We start from the raw sequence: 19,926 nt of genomic DNA on the forward strand, positions 1-19,926 counted from the left end.
CATATTTTCATGTGACTACACTGAAGAAATGACACTTTGCTACAATGTAAAGTAGTTAGTGTACAGCTTGTATAACAGTGTAAATTTGCATTTGCTGTCCCCTCAAAATAACTCAACAGTCATTAATATCTAAACCGTTGTCAACAAAAGTGAGTACACCACTAAGTGGAAATGTCCAAATTGGGCCCAGAGTGTCAATAATTTGTGTGGCCACCATTATTTTCCAGCACTGCCTTAACCCTCTTGGGCATGGAGGTAACTAGAGCTTCAAAGGTTGCCCCTGGAGTCCTCTTTCACTCCTCCATGACAACATCATGGAGATGGTGAATGTTAGAGACTTTGCGCTCCCCAACCTTCCATTCGAGGATGCCCCACAGATGCTCAATAGGGTTTAGGTCTGGAGACATGCTTGGCCAGTCCATCACCTTTACCCTCAGCTTCTTTAGCAAGGCAGTGGTCGTCTTGGAGGTGTGTTTGGGGTCGTTATCATGTTAGGAGACTGCCCTGCGGCCCAGTCTCCTAAGGGAGGGGATCATGCTCTGCTTCAGTATGTCACAGTACATTCATGGTTCTCTCAATGAACTGTGGTTTCCCAGTGCCGGCAGCACTCATGCAGGGCCAGACCTTGACACTTTCACCACCATGCTTGACTGTAGCCAAGACACACTTGTCATTGTACTCCTCACCTGGTTGCCACCACACACGCTTGACACCATCTGAACCAAATAAGTTTATCTTGGTTTCATTGGACCAGAGGACATGGTTCCAGTAATCCATGTCCTTAGTCTGCTTGTCTTCAGCAAACTGTTTGCAGGCTTTCTTGCGCATCCTCTTTAGAAGAGGCTTCCTTCTGGGACGACAGCCATGCAGACCAATTTGATGCAGTGTGTGGCGTATGGTCTGAGCACTGACAGGCTGATCCCCCACCCCTTCAACCCCTGCAGCAATGCTGGCAGCACTCATACATCTATTTCCCAAAGACAACCTCTGGATATGACGCTGAGCACGTGCACTCAGCTTCTTTGGTCGACCATGGCGAGGCCTGTTCCGAGTGGAACCTGTCCTGTGAACCCGCTGTATGGTCTTGCCGACCATGCTGCAGCTCAGTTTCAGGGTATTGGCAATCCTCTTATTGCCTAGGCCATCTTTATGTAGAGGAACAATTCTTTTTTCAGATCCTCAGAGTTCTTTGCCATAAGGTGCCATGTTGAACATCCAGTGACCAGTATGAGAGAGAGTGTGAGAGCAATAACACCAAATTTAACACATCTGCTCTCCATTCACAACTGATACCTTGTAACACTAACGAGTCACGTGACACCGGGGAGGGAAAATGGCAAATTTACACGTTATACAGGATGTACACTCACTACATTGTAGCAAAGTGTCACTTCTCCAGTGTTGTCACATGAAAATATATAATTAACTATTTACAAAAATGTGAGGAGTGTACTCACTTTTGAGGGATACTGTGTGTGTGTGTGTGTATATATATATATATATATATATATATATATATATATATATATATATATGTATATATACACACACATATATATATATATATATATATATATATATATACATACACACACACATGTACTGTACACACACACACACATAATATATATATACATACACACACAGTGGTGTATTTAGGTTTTGTGCTGCCCTAGGCACTCAAAATTGTGCTGCCCCCTCCCCCAAGGTTTTAGGCCTTTTTTGACCCCAATATTTTTTGCTCATGGAGTAAAGTGATTTTTTTTTCATGGCATTTACAAAGTAAATGTTCACCAGTGCTTGCTAAACACTTGTATACATGCACAGACACAAACACACACACATACACATATAAATAAACACACACATAGCACACACCACACATCTAAGGGGAACTACATTTTTTCCCCCAAGACCTTCTGCCATTGTTTGTTTTTCTTTTTTAACTTGAGCAGTTTGGTTGAGCCACATCTATATAGAGATTTTGGAACTTCTGTGGCTACCATAGTTTGGGAGTTTGTCCCTATAAATCTGTACAGCATTCTTTGAATATTGGCAACATTCCTGATTGTTCCAGACACAGGAGGAGGGTGAGCTGATACACCCCAATCTATCAGTCCACTTCTACCAGCACACAAGGGTGCTTTTGGAAAATGTGAGTACCATTTTCGTATACCTAATGCTTGATGTTGGATAAGATTGACTGATATACACATGAGGCACCCCTCTGTTTGTTATTTCAGACACTATCTATTTCTTCAAAAAAAACTTCCCCAAAATACATTACTGAGTGCTGAAAGCCAACAGAACTAACGACAGTAGCTAGCTGCATAAAAGAAAGGCTCAGTTACCTCTAAAATGCAAGTTCTTTTTATAGCCCCCCCCCCCCCCAGAAAGTAAGCTCATTGGGTAAAATCTCTCATATACAGTATTTGCATAATACTTCTAAAATAGCTCTTAGAAATATATCCAAAAAAAATTTGCTGCCCCCCTCCAATCTGCCGCCCTAGTCAAGTGCCTTGTTTGCCTAGGACAAAATATTTATTAATTTACATTTTCAAAATGTGTAATAATTTAAATGACAACCAAAGCTCCTAAATTTAAAACTTGCGGATAAATCTGTACTCACATTTTAAATGCAACTAATATGTATCATAATAAAAAAAATCTTTTAAATTGTAGATTTACTTGTTTATTGTACATTACATTATACCGCAGCACCTAGGTACTTTCCAAATTCTTTTAATTTGGACACACTCACAAATAAGTCCACAAAGCACTCACAGACATACATACGGCTCCTAAACATAGTCCCTGCTTTTCAACAAAAGATTCCAAGAGAACACAGACAAATTGACAATATTAGTAAAATAAAAAGTTGTTTAAAATGGCATGACTATCTGAACAAAGAAATATTTTTTGGGGGTTTCATATCTCTTTAATTAAAAATAGTTCTATGTTTTCCAACATTAAATTATTACTAAAGCATTTAACCAAGCCACAGTAAAATATGAAATTAAATACTATTTCCTTTTTTTTTTAAATAGATATCTCAACAATGAAATACACCAAACAATCCATCAAAAAGTCAAGCATGTAGATAGTTTTAGTGCCTTTTGTAAACTCCATGGCTGATGAGAGATCATCATCATCATCATCTTAACTTCACTGACTAATCTATTCATACAAATGTCTACACATTGCCAACTCAGCTCAGTTGCCAGCTTTTTCACGCACTGAACAATTAGAACTGTATTCTTTGTATATTTTGTTCACTGATGTCAGTTACTTTCCCTTACATTCCGAATCATAACATTTCTCCCGCCCACAACATTTGCTCCTAAACCGAAGCTCTAAACTTACAGAATGTATTACCAGTTGTCTTATATACTTGTCTTCCCCTGCACTTTACTCCAGGTAAACTCTTCCTCGGTATTCCTATACCTTGCTGCATTTCCTCAGTAAGTCTTATGGACCATTGTTCACTAACAAGAACATATAACATAACATTTAACCTCCCATAAAAAGTTTAATTAAGGAAAATAAAGCAGCATTGTAATCTATATTATTTATTTACCCTGATTTTGTTGTAAAATACCACTAAAAATGTGCTTGTTTCACCCACTTCAGAGAGGCTGGAATATCTTCATCATACTGGCTTGTAACATTCTAAACAGCTATTGGTTAGCTCAGTGCCCAAGTTTATTGACAAAATGGCTGCAACAAAAGAGACCAGGAACATGGATTCCCTGAATAATTGTCAAAAACGTGTAAATTGTGCTAAAACAAAAATGTTATCAACTTTAAAAAATATAAATATTATTTATAATTCAATAATTCATTAAAATGTGTTGGATTTTTTAAAAATATACAAAATGAGCCCTTGTAGAGTGATTTACTACAAATATAAAATGCTGTTGTATCACAATTGCTAAAAATTAAACAGGATACAAAAATCAACATAAATGTAAAAAAAACAAGTGTATCATGTCAAACATAATTTGTTTTCTATTTGTCACAACAACATTAATAATTTTCTTAATTACTATTGCATGCAATTACACTATACATGCAAAATATGTCACTAAACTGTGAGATAACATATTTGGTACTAAAACAATTAGACAAGTAATCTAATCAGTTAGCTAACTGTTAAAGGAACATTGCAGCTTCCGAGCAGGAAATCACTGGTGGTTCAGTCAGCAGCAGCTGTTACACAAGCTGCCAATCACCAGCAATTTCAAGAGAAGCAACTCTTGCTTACATAGGTTTAATAATGCAAACATTACTCTAATGAACTAGAGCATGTGTTTTGTTCATTTTGCATTATAGACATATCTGAAAGTAGGTTTCTCACATTACAAATGGTGTGATAAATTATAAGCAACCAATTTTACTTAAAGGATATCATGCATAGTTATGTTTGCAGTTTAATCTCTTTCTTTTCATTCTCTCTCCTCTCCACTTTCTCAGCTTTCCTTAAACAAAGGACCTGGACACTATTTTAAAAGGACATGAAACCCAAAGATTTTCTATCATGGTTCAAATAGAGCATACAATTTTAAACAACTTCCCCATTGACTTCTATTATCTAATTTGTTTTGTTTTCTTTGTATCATTTGTTGAAAATGATACCTATATAGTCTCAGGAGCTGGGAACTATCTGCTGATTGGTGGCTGCACGTATATGCTTCTTGTCAATGGTTTACTGATGTGTTCTGCTAGCTCCCAGTAGTTCATTGCTGCACCACTCTATAAAGAATACCAAGAGAATGAAGCAAAATTGATAAAAGATGTAAATTGGAAAGTTGTTTAAAATGTTGTTATGCTGTATCTGAAAAATGAAAGTAAAAAATTTTGAGTTTCATATCCCTTTAATTTAAAACTCTTTACTAAGCCAGTAACTATAGGTTTATAATCACTATGGTATAGTTTATAGCCCAATGAGAATGTTTCACCTGTATGTTAGATTTTAAAAAAAAAGTCATATGATATGGGGAACATATCCTCTTAGTCCGCTCCAGAAGACCCAATGAAATGATGATTTTACTTCTACTCTTATACATAAAAGAAGAATGCAACTTACCTTTAAAAGAAGCTTTCTTGAAGCTGGGATTTTGGATTTCCTCTAAAAGTAAAATTAATTATAGTTATTTTTGTGCAATCTTTTACTATATTTTATAGTTTCACATCTTATATGTAAAAAAGCGCAACTTACCTCTTCACTGTAACGGGGGGGGGGGGGGGAGAGAGAAGAAAAAAAATGAATATCAACCCCTTTAAAATATAAAAACTTACACAACAAAGCACATTTATTTATATACATTTTTTATAATGATTTTTCACACAGAGCATGTAATGTTAAAGGGACATTTAGGTCAAAAATTAAATACACGTTGATGAATTACATCTTTGTATAGAAACATATTTACAATATACATATAATGGCAAAAATGCTTCTAGTAAAAGTTATCACTGCTTTAGTGTTAATATTTTTATCTGCATGTGCATTTGAAGCATAGCTAGGTATTCTTAGTGCACTCGCATTTTAAATAATTGAGTTCTATTGGGTATTGTAGCATGTCAGCAATTAAACAGTCATCAAGATGGTACAAGCACATGAGGCTCTTTGAGCAAGTTCTGAGTTTAAAATTCTGGTGCACGTGCATACTTAAATACACTTTTGAAACAGCTATAGCTTTTACTTGAAGCATTTTTGCTAATAAAGGTATATTACAAAAATGCCTCTATTCAAAACGGAAATGCATCCATGTGGATTACAACTTTGGCTGGAATGTCCCTTTAAGTGCATTAACAAATTGATCTCTTTTTCTTGATAGTTTTGGTTGAAGAGCATAGCTTAGGAGGCTCATGAGCAACAATCTTTGTTGGAATGTTATACACTGTTGCTATACAGTACTAAACACATGTCATGCACATTCCTAAGATTACTCTTCAACAAAAGGATGCCAAGAGAATGAAACCATTTGATAACAGAATACATAATCTACCAGAATAATTATCAATGAAACATGCACTCCTGCAAGTTTTGCTATTCCTTTATAAATACAACATATTAGCACTATGCATTTTTGTTCAGTTGCAGAGTCTGGATATGAATTTGCAAGAGATCACTAGGGTTGCCACAGTTCTTTGATGAAAATAAAGGAATCGACAAATTTCACACAGGAAATCGTCAAATTACACTGTAGTTACTAAAAAAAAAAATCTTTATTTTATAATTTGGTACAACAAAATTATTCATACAAATCATCTTCATTCATACAGCCTAGTGTATTATATTCAACAACTTTCACTGGGAGTTAAGGCATTAAATGGTCAGATATATCAAAATTATTAACCAAGTAAGAGTAGAATATTAAATAATTAAAATGATATTAGTTGTTAAAAATATGGGAGAAAATGTTCTAAGTGCAGATAAATTAGGGAGCCTGAGAGACTGTAAAAAAAGTTTGGGCAAATAATGGAGATCCCTTGAAATAAGGAAGGGTTGGCAACTTGAAAGCTCACACACGCACAGTGACAGTCATCATACTATATGTATTGAGCTAATCACATGCTGTGCAATCAATGCCAAAACACTTCAGTTAGCACAACCACTAGGGGTCGGTACTTGGCATTCAGTTACCTTTTTCAGTTAAAGAGACACTGAACCCAATTTTTTTTTTTCGTGATTCAAATAGAGCATGAAATTTTAAGCAACTTTCTAATTTACTTCTATTATCAAATGTTCTTCATTCTCTTGGTATCTTTACTTGAAATGCAAGAATGTAAGTTTAGATGCTGGCCCATTTTTGGTGAACAAACTGGGGTGTTCTTGCTGATTGGTGGATAAATTCATCCACCAATAAAAAAGTGCTGACCAGAGTTCTGAACCAAAAAAACACACAGCTTAGATGCATTATTTTTCAAATAAAGATAGTAAGAGAACGAAGAAAGATTGATAATAGGAGTAAATTAGAAAGTTGCTTAAAATTGCATGCTCTATCTGAATCACAAAAGAAAAAATTTGGGTTAAGTGTCCATTTAATTCAAAATAATTTCTTCCTAGCTTAAAGGGCGGTTGGATCCAGCCACTTTCTATCATGCATATAAAAGAGCAACAATTAAATATGGTATAATTATTTATTACTGTCTGAAAAGACAACTCACAATATTACTGTACTAAGGAGAATGCATCAAAAAAAGTAAAATATTATTAAACACAATGTTTTAATGCACCAAGAATCTGTAGAGCATTTTAACTACTTAAAACTTCAGCAAGCTGAAGGTAACCAAGAACACGCCTGCTCATGTACAGGAATAAAGCAATAAATTCCTTTAGTTAAAATAAAGTCCATGACAGAAGCAATGGCAGGAACATAATTAATAGCCTAACTGGTGTCCTAACAAGCAGCTATCCAAAACGTCAGAAATAGCTGCTAGAGAATGGGTAAGTGCAGAGATACAAAATTACTTTAGGAACAAAAATATAGCGCAGACCTCTCAGCCATTATAATAACCAATCACACTCTTAGCCAACCCAAATGATACCAAGTATCCACCATTATCCATTTTGGGAAGTATTAGCTGAAGGGGAATATCATTAAAGGGGCACTGAATCCAATTTTTGTCTTTCGTGATTCAGATAGAGCATGCAATTTTAAGCAACTTTCTAATTTACTCCTATTATCAAAATTTTCTTCATTCTCTTGGTATCTTTATTTGAAAAGTAAGAATGTAAGTTTAGATGCCGGCTCATTTTTGGTGAACAACCTGGGTTGTCCTTGCTGATTGGACAGCACCAATAAACAAGTGCTGTCCAGAGATCTGAACCAACAATTGTCTGGCTCCTAAGCTTAGATGCCTTCTTTTTCAAATAAAGATAGCAAGAGAACAAAGAAAAATTGATAATAGGAATAAATTAGAAAGTTGCTTAAAATTGCATGCTCTATCTGAATCATGAAAGAAAAACAAATAGAGAGAGAGGAGAGAGATAGATATATAGGAGGAGATGTATAGGAGGAGTAATGTATTAAATGTAATTCATTTTAATGGTACCAAAAAAGGAAGCATAGAATTTTTTATAGTGTGATTTTTGGGTGCTATTACTAATAAAGTTATTGAACTCTGCTGACTTTCTCACAGGAAAATTCTTTCATAATTATTATTATTAATAATAATTGGCAAATTAATATTATTCCAATTAATATAAATATTATATTCCAATCAATTAATTATTAATAACAGAATAAAAGTGAAGTACCTAGCGGTAGATAATTTAAATTACAAATTTATTCACTGAGCGGTGTAGCTAAATCTGTATTGACAGAAATGCATAGTAAGTCAGAAAAGCAAACAAAAACTGCCATTATTAATTTACTTATAAATAAAAGTTTTACTTTAGCTGTTATAAAGATATAAGAACTCATCTTACTTACCTTTCAGACATGGTGGAAATGTTTTTGTGACTGTAAAATAAAAATATTTATAAAATATGAAATATTAGGAACTTCTACTTTTTAATTTTAAACATTTTATACATATTACAAAAAAATGCAAATATTTGTGATATTTTAATCTTTCTTTTCAATTTTAGCTGTGTAAATGGTTGCCAGGTATCCTCTACAAAAATACTGGACAACCAGTAGATGATTGGACGAGTGTTAGGTGGTGTCACACTATGATCCTACCACAAAGATCTACCTTTTGCCCCATCCTTGACCAGCCATATATGTTTATTAATAACTGAGCAATGAGTGAAACACTTCCCATGATGCCAATAACACACCTGATTTTTTTTACATTCCTTGGCTAACAGTAACACAAACAGTACATGCATAGATCACTTCTTTTGGGCCAAATTTGTAATACATAGTGGCAGTCCGTTAAAATGTATCTGCCACTCAGGGGACTTAAAGAAAGGACATTTACGTGTCCAGCATTGTTACATAGATTTTAATGGACAGCCTGCTCAAATACTGGACAGTACAGTTGAATACTGGGCACCAGGCAATCCTAGCTATGCGGGCCTTTGAAAAAAAAAAATGTACTTATGAAGGGAAACTAAACATATTATCCAGATTATCTGTATCTGATTTCTTGACTATGGTTCAACCTATTCTGAATACAGACTGAGTTTGTTTTCATGTTTTTTTTTGTTTTTTTTTATATTCATGTATAATCTCCCTGCTCAGGTAGAAGAGGCCTGGAGAGATAACTATGATCCACTTTCATTTTCTTCTAGATATTCCACTAATGACCATTTTCTCTATTTATGGAATTATCACATTACCATTTATAATGAATTTCTTTAAATTCTATATGTTATTGCTGGTATAAGATAAATAAAGACTGTGGGCTAAATTACAAGTGAAGCGCAATTGATGTGCAGGGTGAGTTATTGTTTTGTACAGCCTCTCACAAAGAATAATGCACCAACTGGTAAATGGTTAAGTATGTTAACAAAAGTATCTTAATGTGGCCTATACATTTAATGGATAGTGTAGGAAGCGACATTAGCATGCTCCTAGTACTCACATTACAAATGCTGAGTTAAGTGTTGCACTTGAGCGCAATCCACTTGAGCGCAGACCTGAGGGAAATATTATATATATATATATATATATATATATATATATATATATATATTATAGCACAGAACTACATGAAGAACTCACTTCTTGCACATTATAAACTTAGCGCTAGAGGGATATCTGACATGCATTTTACTAATTGCCCCCATAAAAATGTATTCGTGCACCCACACTATCCAACATTAGATATTATCACTCAAGCGTTAATATTTTTGTGCTCCACTTGTTTCAAAATGTTATCCGTTTTTTTTTCTTTAGGAAGATTCAATATTTCATTTTCTTTACAGGGAAATTCTAATGCAAAAATGGCATGCTTTAAATAATTTAAACGTGTTATTGTTTTAATTAGTGACCCTAGCCTACTATGGGCTCGATTTGCTAAAGCTCTTAGGTCTCGGTAGATTATCTAACACATCTCTTTAGTAATGTGAGGTTCCTCAAAGAATTTTAGAAAGGCAAATTTTAGGCTGAGATATGTTTATCTAACTATACAGGTTCTGGATGTGAAGCAGACACACAGTGATTTCTCTACATGCCAGAAAGTGTTTTACAATCAATTCCTATGAGTTTAAAACCCACAAAATGATTACACACAGGTAATGTCTCACTGGTGAGCCACAAGTACTGCAGCCCCTGAACAGAACATGCATACAAAGAGAGAAGCGCTCTACCAGGAACGAACAACAGCTCAGTGGCTTGTTCTATGGCGATTTACCACCCGGAGGCAGCCTCTTTTAGACCAGTGTGCTTTTCACGGAAGAAAACTTTCCTGAAGTATATCAGTCTGATCCCGCCAAGTAAGGTCAGTCCAGCCCCGAAATACCAGGCAATTCTCCTCTGAACAAGGAACATGACAACCCCAGACGATCGTTTCGGCCTCCTATGGGCCTCGTCAGTGAGTTGCAGCCACATTCCTCTAAGCACACTGAACAGAACATGGCCTGTGAGCCAATCAGAAGTGGAAGCTGTGCTTATCTACAAATCACAAGTAGTGTCCTTCCCAGACGCTGCAATGCTTGTGGCTCCCGAGCATGACTTCCTTTAAAGGGACAGTCTACACCAGAATTGTTATTGTTTTAAAAGATAGATAATCCCTTGTTTACCCATTCCCTAGTTTTGCATAACCAACATAGTTATATTTATATATTTTTTACCTCTGTGATTATCTTGTATCTAAGCCTCTGCAGACTGCCCCTTTATTTGTTCTTTTGACAGACTTGCAGTTTAGCCAATCAGTGATGGCTCCCAGGTAACTTCACGTGCACGAGCACAGTGTTATCTATATGAAAAACATGAAGTAACATGAAAAACTGTTAAAGTACATTCTTAAGAGGTGGCCTTCAAGGTCTAAGAAATTAGCATATGAACCTCCTAAGTTGAGCTTTCAACTAAGAATACCATGAGAACAAAGAAAAATTGGGGATAAAAGTAAATTGGAAAATTGTTTAAAAGTTTAAAACTGTCCCTTTAATCTCTAACGCTTGTAAAACTTAACATTGAAAATAACATAAAATATTGCATCGCCAGAATAGCACTACTCATTTCAGAAGGATTTCCAAGATAGACTGTTATACGCCAATGACTTTGCAGAATGTTAAAAGTTATGCACTGGGTTCTGCAACATTGAAGATATAACCTAGCTGATGACAAAGGTTTTCACACTTGTTGCTTTTCTCTGACACTTAAAGGGACAGTAAACCTCAAAAATAATGTTATATAATTCTGCCCATAGTGCTGTCAGACAGAGCAGGAGCGAGCTGCACTGTGTATAATGGCGCGGTCGGGCCGGGCTGTGACTATACAGCTGGCCCGATGCGCTGTGTAAAACAAACAGACCCGCTCAGAAGAGCACAGAGAGCGGGTCTGTAAAACAGCAGTTTTTTTTTTAAATTAAAAAGGGAATATTAGGTTTTACAAAGTTTGGCTAATATAATGTTATATAATTGTGCACTATGTGCATAATTATATAACATTATTTTTGAGGGCTACTGACACTTTAAAGCACCACTCAATGCAGTAGAATTGCATAATTAACAAGTGCATAATAAAAAGACACTCTGAATTTCCAATAAGTAGTACATTTTTTCTCCCATTTTCTTGCCCCCTGTATTATGTGATAGACATCAGCCAATCACAGACTAGTATACGTATACCCTGCAAGCTTGTGTACATGCTCAGTTCGATCTTGTTCCCCAGAAAGTGTGCATATAAAAAGCCTGTACAAAATGTTATAATGGAAGAAAATTGGAAAGGATCTTAAAACTGCTGCACTTTCTGAATCAAAATTTTTTTGTTTTGACTTAAGTGTCCCTTTAAGTGACAAAACACAGTGGATATAATAAAAGAATGTAAGACCATTTATGTTTTACACAGTAAAGCATTGCCAGTATATGGCTCTTCATGACCGCACCACTGTAACTCAGCACAGCTGTCCGCATGCAAAAATTAAATAGTTCTGAAATGTTTTGCTTTTCATATCTAGTTGCAAACCAGTCTGTGTTTTACCAGATTAGCAGTATGTTTAAAGTGACATGAAACTCAGTTTTTTCTTTCATGATTCAGACAGAACATACAATTTTAAACATATTTCCAATTAACTTCTATTATCAAATTTGCTTCATTCCCTTGATAACATTTGCTTACAACACTGCACTACTGAATACATCAAGTCAGCCAATCACAAGAGACAAATGTGTGCAGGCACCAATCACCAGCTAGCTCCCACTAGTGTAGGATATGTACATATTTTTCAACTATGGATACCAAGAGACAAAAGTACATTAAGAAGTGAATTCCAAAGTGCCTTATAATTACATACTATCTGAATCATGCAAATTTAAAGGGATAGTAAACACCAAAAGTGTTATTGTTTAAGAAGACAGATAATCCCTTTAACATTCCCCAGTTTTGCATAACCAACACTGTTATAGAAATATACTTTTTACCTATACCTTGTATCTAAGCTTCTGCTTACTGCTCCTTATCTCAGATCTTTTGACAGACTTGCATGTCAGGCAGTTAATGCTGACTCTTAAATAACTCCACATGCATGAGTGCAATGTTATTTACATGAAACACATGAACTAATGCCCTCTAGCTATGAAAAACTGTCAAATGCATTCAGATAGCAGGCGGCCTTTAAAGGCTTAGAAATTAGCATCTACCTAGATTTAGCTTTCAACTAAGAATACCAAGAGAACAAAGCAAATTTGATGATAAAGGTAAATTAGAAAGTTGTTTAAAATTATATGCCCTATCTGAATCATGAAAGTTTAATTTGGACTTTACTATCCCTTTAATTTCGACTTACCTATCTCTTTAAAGTTCTTGGCAAAAAAAGATAATAGAGAAAACATATACAATAAAATGTCCTGCTATAGTGAAACGTCTAATTGTGTGGGAATGTAAATGAAATGATTCAGCTACATACATTTCCTAAATATTGTTATGTGTTTATACTAATTAGCTTGGTCTGTCATTTTTATTCGAGAAAGGTGGCAACTAAAGAACTTGAATATTTTGACAGCTATCTTCTATTTCAATTTTGAATATTAAATGTATTAAAAGGAGTCCCTAGAATAAGAGTTGTCTCCTGCACTGAAAAGAAAAAACTAAAATTGTAAAGGTTTTGTAACAACAAAATAGTAACTGCAAGCTAAGTATGTCATTGCTAAATCACAATTTAAAATAATTCAGATAATCTACATTTTCTCAGCCATAATGCAGTTTGCCTGTCAAACTGGAGAGCAACTAACTTTTTTTAAACCGTAATGTGATCAGAAATGCAGTGAAATACAAAGTAGATATGTGCAATTCGGTTCGGTTCGGAAATTCGGAAAATTCGGAAAATTCGGAGATTCGGATCGAACCGAATTTCCGAATTAAAATACTGCCTAATTTACCGAATAAATCCGAATTAGTTCGGATTTATTCAGTAAATTCGGATGGATATGGATTACACTAGTATTGTACAGTATATTAGGTTATATCACTCTGCTATGGGTTACACCTAATATACAGTACATAATACTAGTCTAATACATAGCACACATACCGAAATTCTGAATTTCCGAACTGAACCGATCAACCGAATCAAACCAAATCCAGCCGAATTTTTTTCTAATCCGAAACGAATTCATTCGAAGTTTTCCGAATTCGAATCGATCCGAAACGAAATTTGAAAACCTCCGAATCGATCCAAACCGAAACGAATTTTTCGATCATGCAAATATCTAATACAAAGTCACAATTATACTGCAGAGGCATAAGAAATGTATCAGACTAAACCACAGCTTTACAGTCATATCCTAAAACTCTTATGGGCTCTCTTGATGTAAGATAGTAAATGTTGCTATGGTATTTTTTTTTTTTTTAGTTTTATTACTTTTTATTGAAGGTAAATTTTCAATACAAATATCAACATGTGACCATAACAGAATGTCACAAAAATCACAAGATACAGTATAAGATCAGCTTATGTTCGCAGACTGCTGGTCTAGAAAACATTTCAATCAAAAATATTAAACAAACAGCTACCAGAGAATGCCAGTAGACCTCAAGTCATTCATATATTGTGGGATAAGGACCCTAAATCTAATCGTAAAGAAAATCAGAGGTCTAGGGTTCCCACCATGGCATTTTTTTTATATAAACTGGGTCTCTGTAGATTGGGGTCAAATGACAAGGGGTTCTCCTAGTCAAAGGAATAGGGAAGGGGCCCAGGGCTATCCTTTGCCCAGTTCAAGGGAATCTAGTACAAAGTGGGCAAATATGGGTGAATATCTGACCGTGGGTCATCTTTTAGACTACCTAAAGATTGAGGATATATGCAGCTCAGCATCTCCCTCAGAGAGTGATGAAAAGGCAAAGCATAATAGGATGAAATACTAGATGGCAGACATAATTGAAAAAGGAGAGGGGGAAGGAGGAGAGAGAGCAAAGAGCTATGGTATTTTTTTAATGATTTTAGATAGACTTTATGAACCTATTTTCAAAAATCCTCAATAACTTGATTGTTTAACACTATGGCTATTACAGAGGAGAGATAGGTTTTGCATAACAAAGCATTGTATCTTTTTTTGACAGCCAAAGGTTTAAAGAACGAAGAATCATTTCAAATAAAAACTCAAAAAAGCTGGGTTAAAAAGAAAGTCATTTGACTCCACTTGGGTTGGGGATTTGATTGATTCCATTTCTCTGTATTTTATGAATCACACGTGCCATCTCAGGCTTGATTGTACTCTGGTTTTAACAGGGCAGTTTAACAAATATAAAGTTATAGCTGAATTTTATATTTGTCTCAGATTATTGTTTAGCAACGCTTAAAGAGATATGAACCCCACATTTTGTTTTCATGCCTTAGAGCAGTGTTTCCCAACCGCGGTCCTCAAGTACCCCCAACAGGCCTGTTTTTCATTATAGCTGAACCAGTGCACAGGTGAAGTAATCAGCTGATCACTACCCAACCTGCTGTCATCCATCAGCTGATTATTTCACCTGTGCTCTAGTTCAGCTATAATGAAAACCAGGACTGTTGGGGGTACTTGAGGACCGCGGTTGGGAAACACTGCCTTAGAGCATGCAATTTTAAACAACTTTCTAATTTACTTATATTATCACATTTTCTTTGTTCTCTTGGTATATTTGTTGAAATGCAGGGACTTAAGCTCAGTAGCGTGCACATATCTGGAGCACTACATGGCAACAGTTTTGCAAGAATATTATCTGTTTGCATGAGCACTAGATGGTAGCCCTATTTCCTACCATAGTAGTGCTCCACACACCTACCTAGGTTGGTATCTCTCCGACTTAGAATATCATGGGAGTGAAGCAATTTGATAATGCAAATAAATGATATGCTCTGTTTGAATCACAAAACAATTTTTGGGGGTTTCATATCCCTTAACATATTGATGATGCCTAAATATTTTATAACAAAAAAATTAAAATGTTATGTCTTTGCATCACTTTTATTACTGGGTGATATTCGTTAATATTTACTTATAAAATCGTATAGAATGATCCTTCCAATAAATATAAAATCACAAAATAAGCAGTGTAGATAAAGGGGCATGGTTCTCTGTGCAGCAATGAAAACAGTTCTTAAAGGGACATTCCAGCTAAAATTGGAATTTACAGTTTTAAATAGAAACATTTTTGTAATGTATATGTATTAGCAAAAATGCTTGTAATCAAAGCTAGAGCTGTTTCAAAAGTGTATTTAAGTATGCACTGTGCACCAGCATTTTAAACAGCACTTGCTCAGAGAGCCTAAGGATCTTGTATCATCTGGTAATGACTCAATTTGTCAATTGTGGACATTAAACAAGCTCCACTGGTGCTTTGAGCAGCTGCAGTATTTAAAATGCTGGTGCACTGAGAATATCTAGCTATGCTTCATGTGCACGTGCAGAGACAATTATTAAAACTAAAACCGTGATAACTTTTACTAGAAGCATTTTTGTCAGTACATGTATATTGCAAATATGATTCTATTCAAAAATTTAATTCATCTATGTGCATTTAAATTTTGACTGAAATGTCCCTTTAAACTCAGAAAGTATATGTATAAAAAAGTATCATTGCTCAATGCAATATTCTTGTTATTTAGAATATATATATATATATATATATATATATATATATATATATATATATATATATATATATACACACACATACATATACATACACATACACATACTGTGTATATATATATATAGTTTATTATGCAAAGATTAACAAACTGCAAAAATAAAAATAAATCAAAGATTCAAAATGTACCAGTTTGAGAACAACATGCAACATGTGCTTACAAATTTGTAGGCAAATCATTTTGTATGTTGCTGAATATATTTCAAACCTTAAAATAAGTAAGTAATTCCATCTAAACTGGCACCCTGATATTTCTCTAAGGCAATGGAAGCCTAAATAAAAAACATTTCACCAATATCCTCCTGCTTTATTAGACACAATCACTAAATAACTTTTTTGCAGTTTTGTAAATAAACTGATCATTGGGACTGATGCTGTAACTGTGTTGCATGATCCAAACTCCCAATATATAAATAAATAAAATATATCAAGTTCTTCAATCACTAAAGAAATACAAATTCACCTTAGTAATTAGCAAACCACCTATTTAAATTCCTGTAAGAAATACCCCTCTACATAGCATGTCAAAAGTTTGAATGTTAAAAAGAAAAAAATACATTGCTAATGTAAAGTGAATGGGATTGTCAGATTTCTTACCCAGTATCTTCAGCTGTAAAGTTGGGACAGTGTCACTCCTGAAGGAGTCTGTTGATTTTCTTTGTACTGCTTAGTGAATGGCTTGCTAAAATAGCATCCCACTTGCCCGTAGCCTTGTCTGTACGAAATCTGATATCTGCTGCATTGTGGGTACCTTGTCCTTTTGCATTTCCCCTATTAGTATGCAACTACTTTTCTTGATATGGAGCTTCATTGCAAGGTGCCCTTTGTAATGGAAAAAGGCTGTGCTGTTTTACACATTCATTGTACCTAAAATATCTCCAGTTAGGACATGTGTGAGGCATGAAGTTACAGTCTCATTCCTTTACACCAATTTGTAAGGCATGCGCAGCATTTCCTTTATTATTATGACTAATTAAGTGCCAATCTGTACTCTCCGATTTCCAGTTCAATTTCCTTCATCTGTGTGAAATTGTAATCAATTCACAACAATTTAGCATTAGGCAAATGTTTACTTTATGTCCTGTGCATAAAAAATGATTGTGCTGCTGCTATAATTAGCAGTACATTTAACCCTTTCGTGTCGGGGCTAAAGTGTCTACATCGGAACAACTGTTCCGATGTAGACAAATTGAAACCACGCGATCGTGCACAGGATCGCGAGATTTCAATTATTGGATCGCATCTGGGGGGAGTCCCTACAACCCTAGGAATGCCCCCAAGACCGCGATCAAGTCCTGACAGCACAGAAGGCTTCAGGACAGCTGTTAGCTATGACGTTCTATTCCGTCATAACGGCTTTAAAGCCCAGTCTAATTATGACGGAATAGAACGGCATATCGGCTTTAAAAGGTTAAAAAATTCATGTTTTATCCATTTATTTTTGCCACTGAATTTAGTGGATTTCTCTTAGATGATTTCATTTCTATAAATCTGTGAACAGCTCTGTAGTGATCAGACTAGGTGGATAAAATCAGTAAGTAGATTTACTGTATTGACACTGCTTAAATTCATAAAATGTTCTGGGATAAAGCAAACACATGCTTAAACTGATTAATTTAAAGGGATATGAAGCCTCATTTTTTTTCTTTCTAATTTACTTATATTTCCACATTTACTTTGTTCTATTTGTATCTTTTGTTGAAAAGCAGAGAGGTAAGCTCAGGAGCGTGCACGTGCCTGGAGCACTATATGGCAGCAGTTTTTACAAGAATGATATCCCTTTGCAAGAGCACTAGATGGGAGCACTATTTCCTGCCATGTATTGCTCCAGAAACCTACATAGGTATCTCTTCAATAAAGAATACCATGGGAACAAAGCAAATTTGGTGACAGAAGTAAAAGCGAAACACTTGTATTCTGTGTCTGAATCAGAAAATGATGTTTGAGTTTCATATACCGTTAATAAAACTGAATGTATGTATATATAAAATATATATGTTCTAGAAACAGCATATGCTTTCAGAAAAAAATAGTCCTCTAAATATACATAGCAATGTACTGTATGCAAATAATGCACGTGGATTCCAAATTGAGTTCAAATTGAAAAATTAATTGAGCTAGCAACAGTATTGATTGATAATTAAAGGGAAAGTCTAATCAAAATTAAACTTTCATGATTCAGATAGAGCATGCAATTTTAAGTAACAATCTAATTTAAACCTATTATCAATTTTTCTTTGTTCTCTTGGTATCTTTATTTGAAAATGCTTGAATGTAAGCTTAATAGCCGGCCCATTTTTGGTTCAGACCCTGGGTAGCGCTTGCTGATTGGTGGCTACATGTAGACACCAATCAGCAAGCGCTACCTAGGTGCTGAACCAAAAATGGGCCAGCTGCTAAGCTTACATTCTTGCTTTTTTCAATAACGATACCAAGAGAACAAATAAAAATTGATAATAGGAGTAAATTAGAAAGTTGTTTCAATTTGCATTCTGTATCTGAATCATGAAAGCTTAATTTTGACTAGACTATCCCTTTAAATTCAGTTATCACTTAAAAACATTTGATGACAGACAAGATACACTTGGTTTGGCTTTCAATGTGCCATGTGTTAACCTTTTAATGCCGTTATGCCGTTCTATTCCGTCATAATTACACTGGGCTTTAGAGCCGTTATGATGAAAGAGAACGTCATGAAGCCTTCTGCGCTTCCTGGATTTGATCGCAGTCTGGAGGGCATTCCTAGGGTTATAGGGACGCCCCCCAGACCCAATCCAATAATTGAAGTCTCACGATCGTGTGCACGATCGCGTGATTTCAATTTGTCTACATCGGAACAGTTGTTCCGATGTAGACACTTTAACCCTGGCAGGAAAGGGTTAAGAAAGAGCAGATATTGTACTTGTAAATAGATACTTAAACATATGTTAGAACACATTATTTTATCTGGCTTGGCTATAGGAAAAAGGGGTGATTTAGAATTTAATAGAACTTTATGTTTCACTAAATTTGAACCACAAATATGTTTGTTGCATCAAACATTGTTTTTGCTATGATATCATTGGCAACATTGTTTATTGTTTTCTAATAACAAGGGGCATTTAGAGCAAAAACTAAATTACTCTGGATTAATGACCCTAGCAGGTTTTTAATTGATGTTACTGTTCTGAATAAACCATTTATTTATGTTTTATGTGGGAGCTGTTCATCACAGCCAACGAGCAATAGAGTCCTAGGACCCAGATACACACAATAAGGCACTTCCTTCTAGTTTCACCTTAAATTTAAAAAGTTTTTACTTAATTTATTTTCACATAAAAAATATTATAACCTGCTTAACAGCTGCATGATAGCAATTTTTTTTATTAATATGTCCTTTTTTAAACAATTTATCCCTTCAACTAAAAATGTGGTGGCTTAGTAGGAAAACGGCCCTACCTAGTTAGAGCAAATATATTTTTTTAAGAAAAAAAAAATTCTGCAGATTATTTAGTTGTTTTTTTTTTGTATTGTATCATGTCCATTGTAAATGTTATGAAGAGGTAAAGGAATATTCCAGCCAAAATTGGAATCCACATGGATGCATTTCAGTTTTGAATAGAAGCATTTTTGTAATATACATATATTAGCAAAAATGCTTCTAGCAAAAGCTATAGTTGTTTCAAATGTGTATTTA

At 34.9% G+C, this 19,926-nt stretch overlaps 1 protein-coding gene and 1 long non-coding RNA gene across 2 annotated transcripts in view; both read right to left on the reverse strand.

Moving 5' to 3' along the window:
• The window catches only part of LOC128664056 (troponin I, slow skeletal muscle-like), a 35,561-nt gene extending 30,388 nt beyond the window's left edge, over positions 1–5,173 (reverse strand). Inside the window, exon 1 of the mRNA XM_053718727.1 lies at positions 5,087–5,173. The gene's annotated coding sequence lies outside the window, so the exon portion shown is untranslated. The remainder of the gene's footprint in view (positions 1–5,086) is intronic.
• Positions 5,174–8,429: 3,256 nt separating this feature from the next.
• Positions 8,430–17,069, reverse strand: LOC128662415 (uncharacterized). The gene is made up of 3 exons (XR_008402776.1): positions 16,848–17,069; positions 10,751–10,875; positions 8,430–8,471 (listed from the first exon to the last, which is right to left on the reverse strand). It is a non-coding gene; the product is annotated as an uncharacterized LOC128662415 (long non-coding RNA).
• Positions 17,070–19,926: the final 2,857 nt, after the last annotated feature.

The sequence above is a fragment of the Bombina bombina genome, chromosome 6 (genome assembly GCF_027579735.1).
Source record: "Bombina bombina isolate aBomBom1 chromosome 6, aBomBom1.pri, whole genome shotgun sequence".
Lineage (NCBI taxonomy): Eukaryota > Metazoa > Chordata > Amphibia > Anura > Bombinatoridae > Bombina > Bombina bombina.